Source organism: Rhinolophus sinicus, linkage group LG16, assembly GCF_036562045.2.
Source record: "Rhinolophus sinicus isolate RSC01 linkage group LG16, ASM3656204v1, whole genome shotgun sequence".
Taxonomy (NCBI): Eukaryota; Metazoa; Chordata; class Mammalia; order Chiroptera; family Rhinolophidae; genus Rhinolophus; species Rhinolophus sinicus.
Window position 1 is genome coordinate 1 of NC_133765.1, and position 4,720 is coordinate 4,720.

The following is a 4,720-nucleotide window of genomic DNA, read 5'->3' on the forward strand; positions in this document are numbered from 1 at the left end:
GTATCCACCAGGCCCACCACAGTGCTGGGAGCATGATAGGTGTGAACAGAAATGTGTTAAATGATTACTTGAATGTCAGAGCCGGGACTTGAACTCAGGTCTTCCGATTCCAATTCCTGTGTACCTTCTACAGCCTTATTCCTCTCACAGTGCTAACCTGGCATTATTATAAGATGAGACGAATGCTAAGATGTTCTTTATGATAATGGAACAGCAAAGCATCAAGCCATTCATTCAGTCATGCATTCAGTCAACACAAAGTCACTGGGCACCTACTGTGCTCTAGCTACTTGCTTGGTGGTCCCGACGACCTGTGAGGCTGTGGTCTCTTAGAATGTTTACCAGGTTATAAGTAATTTTCATCCAAGTTCACCTTTTAAGGGAGGTTAACGGCTGAACACAACTCCTCACATGACAGCTGAACTGTGACGGCTTTTTGTCATTATAAGCAGTGGGTAATTTTGGGTTCGTGTATATTGAACAGGTGTAATGCATAATAATATATGTAAAAAACTCAACCTGTTTAACAAAGAGTTTTCTACATGTTCTGTGTTCCCAGCTCAGGGGCACCAAGTGCTTCTGTTTTAGCAGTTAGGTACCATATGCTACAGAAACAGGAAGGACGGATCTCATTTTAGCTTTGCTCATCCCCACAATGCCCAGATTTCCGTCTTCGGTTGTTTTCCTGGCAGCATGTCTTCCTCAGCAGTGAGGCCTGACATGCTGCATTAATGTGCTTGAGTTTGTACACGTAGAGCCATCTTTGCACTGAAAGGAAGACTCTCAGGTTGTCCCCAGATCATGGAGTACTTGTTCTTTCTCTGGGCTCTTGAAGGTAAAATTCCTGGGGATCTCTTCCTATTCTGAACCAGGAAGAAAGGCATGAAGAAGGGTCTCCGGTTAGCTCTCCTTTCTGGGAGAATTATTAGATAATTTAAAAACACTCAGTTCTTTTTTCTCTGTGGTTTATACAAATTCTACTGACTACTCTTAGGTGGGGTAACTGTCACAAGGTGGTCTCAGCTCTACGAAACCAAAAGGAAAAATGCTAAACAAAGTGGTTTTGCTAAATGGAAATGAATAATTTTCAGAGCTAGATTTTAACAAAATCTGTGCTGGGTTTAAAGCTCCTCTTACTGCTGTAACTCAGCAAAGATGCTTCTGCCTTTCATTCTAAGCACCTACAAAGTGTATAGGGATCTAAGAGCTACTGCCTTGATGTTTGTGAAGGTTGGAGACTTACTACCTGGATGTGCAGAGGCTTCCAAACAGGAAAAGGAATGTGTGTGGAAGGAAGGGATTTCAACTCTAACACTGGGAGACCTCCCAGTAATGGGAATAAGCAGAACTGAGCTATTTGGATGGCATTGCTGAGGATACTGTTCTGAGAAGTCTGTTAACAGAAGTTCTGTCTGTTAACATAGCTTGAGTAGCTCAGACACGTAGCACTGCAGATGCATTGGTGGACTTTAAAACATACACTAGAAAGATCTAATCAGTACCCTAATTTTTACCTTACTTTGCAGTGTAGGGAGAAAGGTAAAAACAATGCAGCTTACTTCCCAAGTGTCCTTGCAGAAAGGACAGCATGCTCTTGACAGGACAGCCATCACCCAGCCATTGAGCCTGTGCTCTGTTCAGACAAGTGTGCTAGCTGCTCGTGCAAAAAGACACAGGACACAAAGGAGGAGCAAGTCACTGGAGAGGCGTACCCCCCAGGTCTCAGAAGGAATGCTATGCCGTAGTTGGCTCAGGGAGAACACTCCGGAAACAAGGAGCTACCTGTGTAGACCCTGGTGTAACAGACCAGAGCCTGCTTGGAGAACCATGATAATCGGATGGCCCTGGAGCCAGCTTGCACAAAGGATGTTGCCCAGCTCAGACAGAGGTGGGATTTGGGGCCCTTCTCTACACACTGAGACATAAGGATATTAAAGCAGGGCGGTGACCTTATGAAATATTTAAACAAATTTACCTCAAAGTGACATAAGGGATAATAGCTAATAAATTACAACAGTGGCTAACATCTCTTCGGCACTTACTTTGTACCGCGTATTGTATTAAGGACTTTACATAAATGATCTCATTTAATCCTGACAACTTCCCTGAGGTTGATACATTTGTATCCCATTTTTGAGGTAAAGAAACTTGAGGTTCTTAGAATAATTCCCAAGCTAGAAAGACAGACCCTGAATTCAGACCCAGAATCTGATTCAGTCTGTTCCTATGCTCTGCTCTCCTGCCTCCTAAGGGGAAATCTGGAAATGGGAGACCGTAGATCAAGGTTGAGACATTGTCTGCTGTCACAGTGAGACAGCAGACAGTGCGGATAGAAGGAGAGTGGTGATGGGGCTCAGTTACTGATTAGTGTGGAGACGGAGCGAATGGGGCCTGGCACGTCCAGGTGCCTAGATCACTGATTAGGGATGTAGACGGAACATGTTGAGTGAAGGGAAGGAGTTGGTGAAGCATCTTCAGGGAATTCAGGTGGAATGGGAAATGTAGGAGGGAGGTCTGAGCTGGAGTTGGGGGTCACTGACGAAGGCGGTAACTAAAGACACTGGGTGGGTGAGAAGCCAGAGCCAGTGAGCACTGGGTGCTCGTGGGCCAGCAGAGCAGTTTAAGATGAGGAGTGGCCAGAGAAAGCATCAGGAGACCACGGACACGAAGGAAGGATTGAGTCTTCAACACAGTCAAGTCCTACAAAAAGGTCAAATAAATTGAAGCCTGACTTAGTGGGCTGCTGGTACTGATATAAGAAACTGAATGAAACTGCAGCAGAAACTCCGTTAACACCTTACTCAGGTTACTTTATTTGATGTTTGTTTCTTACTGGCTTTTCATTAACCATGCTGTTTCCCCTTTTACCCAGATACCATCAGTGATGTGACGTTTGAAGCAGGAGTCAGCTACATAGGCACACCACGGACGCCTTTTCCAGTCAAAGGCAAGTCCCTTCTTATCAGATACTTTAGCTGCTCTGGAGTTCTGGGAAATCTGAATTTGTTTGTTTGACTCCCTTTCAGAGAAAATTGAACCCCCGAGTCAAGGAAATGACATTTTATGTTTATCATTGCCTGATAAACCGTAAGTTCATCAAGAGTTCCTTTTGAGGTGGTTTTTGTTAGTTTTTTCTTAGTTCCACAATGATTCTATCATTTCTTTCTGTAGGCCTCCACAGCCTCAGCAGTGGAATGTGAAATCTCCGGCCAGAAATAAAGACAACCCAGCCCCCAGTCGGAGGTCGCTCCGAAAGGCCCCCCTGAAAATGGCCAACTAAATAAAACAGCGCACTCTAGTGTCCGAGAAGCAGGCGCTCGGAAGGACACCCTTTTCTGCATGTGAAGGACAGACATTCGGCTTTCCTCACAACCCTAAGGACACTGTTGCTGTGTCCTACCAGAGCTTGTCCTTATGATTCCAGCCTCTCTGATTCTGTGTAGTTCGTCTATGTAGTTGGCCATCTTTTCTTTTTATGAAGTATGTGGTCAAAAATTATAAAATAATATGGAAAGGGCTTAGCTATTTATTATAACTTGACTCCATTTGAAAGTATCAAGTCCATCCATTCTGATAAGCTATATTCTGGTCCTTGAGGAACACAACACATCAGCTTTCTTTTATATAAATCCAGCCTCTGTTAGCTGATATCAATTCCTTATAGTAGATAGTTTTGCATTATCCAATGACAAGATTTCAATTGTAATATTTTTTCTATTTATAAATTGCAGATTTTTAAAAAAAATGTATGGCTTTCTAAAATGGAATAATAAAGGTTACGCATAAATGCAGCCCTCTAGTAGTCAATAGAATTTTTCTGTTTTTAGAACAGGGCTTTTATTGGTAGTCATTTTAATTTACATAAAGTATTCAAGAATAATAAAACCAAGGCTTTCGTGTTAGGTAAAAAATGACTCGGTTTGTCTTTAAGGTTCAATTTGTCTGTCCCACTGTCTTTGTCCCCAGACAGCTGTCCACTTCCTAACAACAGATGTCCCTCTTAGTGTATAAATACAGTCCTGCTTATGAAAACCTGCTTCATGTCCCTTATCCCAAGTGATACTAACACCAGTTTGTGTGCTTTGTGTTGCTTGTCTGCTAAGGACAGTTCCCACAGCAGGGGGGCTTGACTTTAGTCTCCTTTGGCGGCATCGTTAGGTAACTCGCAAACACGTATGTCTGTGCTTTGTCCAAGAATGACCAGACAGAGATTCAGCTGGGCCTTTTCCTAGGGGGCCACTGGGTTGAGAGGAGTGTGGCCATCTCTCCCTACCTGGCATGTGCTCGTTCTAGAGCCCACTGAAGTGCTGGAAGCAGGGCCTGACGGAATCTGATTTCCAGGCATTGGCTCAGCCAAAGAGAGTGAGGGCAGAGATGGTCCTGATGTCAAGCAGGAGATGTAGAAACCATTTATATGCTGAAGTAGGGGAAGGGTGACCACAGGATTAAAGGAAGATGAGCTGAAACCATGCAAACTGTCATACAGAAGTAAAAGTATAGGCTCACTGTGTCTGTGTTTTTAATATAAACATGGTAGTTGGCTGGAGGGGTGGAATGTCACTGATCCACCCACAGCTCTCCCATATGTGAACTGACGTGTGGACACATCATTGGTGGAGGGCATCACAGCTGCTGCTGAGTAAATACTTATCTCCAGTTCATGTAGACAGTGATGGCAATCTCTTTAAACCTGGGACTATATTGTTTTAATTGTATTCAC

General features: G+C 43.7%; 1 long non-coding RNA gene across 1 annotated transcript; it reads left to right on the top strand.

Annotated features, from left to right (window-relative positions):
• Positions 1 to 2,859: 2,859 nt before the first annotated feature.
• Positions 2,860 to 3,791, top strand: LOC141569145 (uncharacterized). Its single transcript, XR_012492567.1, has 3 exons — positions 2,860 to 2,947; positions 3,027 to 3,087; positions 3,172 to 3,791. It is a non-coding gene; the product is annotated as an uncharacterized LOC141569145 (long non-coding RNA).
• The last annotated feature ends 929 nt before the right edge of the window (positions 3,792 to 4,720 follow it).